The sequence below is a fragment of the Triticum dicoccoides genome, chromosome 6B, assembly GCF_002162155.2.
Source record: "Triticum dicoccoides isolate Atlit2015 ecotype Zavitan chromosome 6B, WEW_v2.0, whole genome shotgun sequence".
Taxonomy (NCBI): domain Eukaryota; kingdom Viridiplantae; phylum Streptophyta; class Magnoliopsida; order Poales; family Poaceae; genus Triticum; species Triticum dicoccoides.
In genome coordinates, this window is record NC_041391.1 from 720506339 (window position 1) to 720506643 (window position 305).

Here is a 305-nt window from a genome sequence, read left to right on the forward strand (position 1 = left end):
TAGTAAAACATCAAATGAATATAGTAATTAGTTACTATATGCATGCGCAAGTCCTTTAGTCCACCAATCAAGTCTCGGATTCACCCCATGCCTCATTTTACTGGAAGTTTACTATTGATTTCTTGCCTTATCATTAGTAGTAACAGGTACACTTGATTACCACATATAGTGTAGCTTTTACGACTAGGCGGGAGGATCACTGGTTTAGTTTGCACGCGCGCTGGTTTGTCTGGCTCCATGTTGTGTGCGCTATACCACCGGAGCGTAGGATTACTAATTATGCGCTCAGGCTTACTTTAGCACGT